Source organism: Piliocolobus tephrosceles, chromosome 3, assembly GCF_002776525.5.
Source record: "Piliocolobus tephrosceles isolate RC106 chromosome 3, ASM277652v3, whole genome shotgun sequence".
NCBI lineage: Eukaryota > Metazoa > Chordata > Mammalia > Primates > Cercopithecidae > Piliocolobus > Piliocolobus tephrosceles.
In genome coordinates, this window is record NC_045436.1 from 106,956,206 (window position 1) to 106,956,414 (window position 209).

A 209-nucleotide genomic window follows, 5' to 3' on the forward strand; every position below is an offset into this window, starting at 1 on the left:
GGTGTTTTAACAAAACATTAAAAGATTAGCTGAGTGTAGTGCGTGCCTATGGTCCCAGCTACTCAGGAGGCTGATGTGGGAAGATCACTTGAGCCCAGGAGGTCAAGGCTGCAGTAAGCTATGATGGTGCCACTGCACTCTAGCATAGGAGACAGAGTGAGACCCTGTCTCTAAAAAAAAAAAAAAAAAAAAAAAAAAAAAAAAAAAAA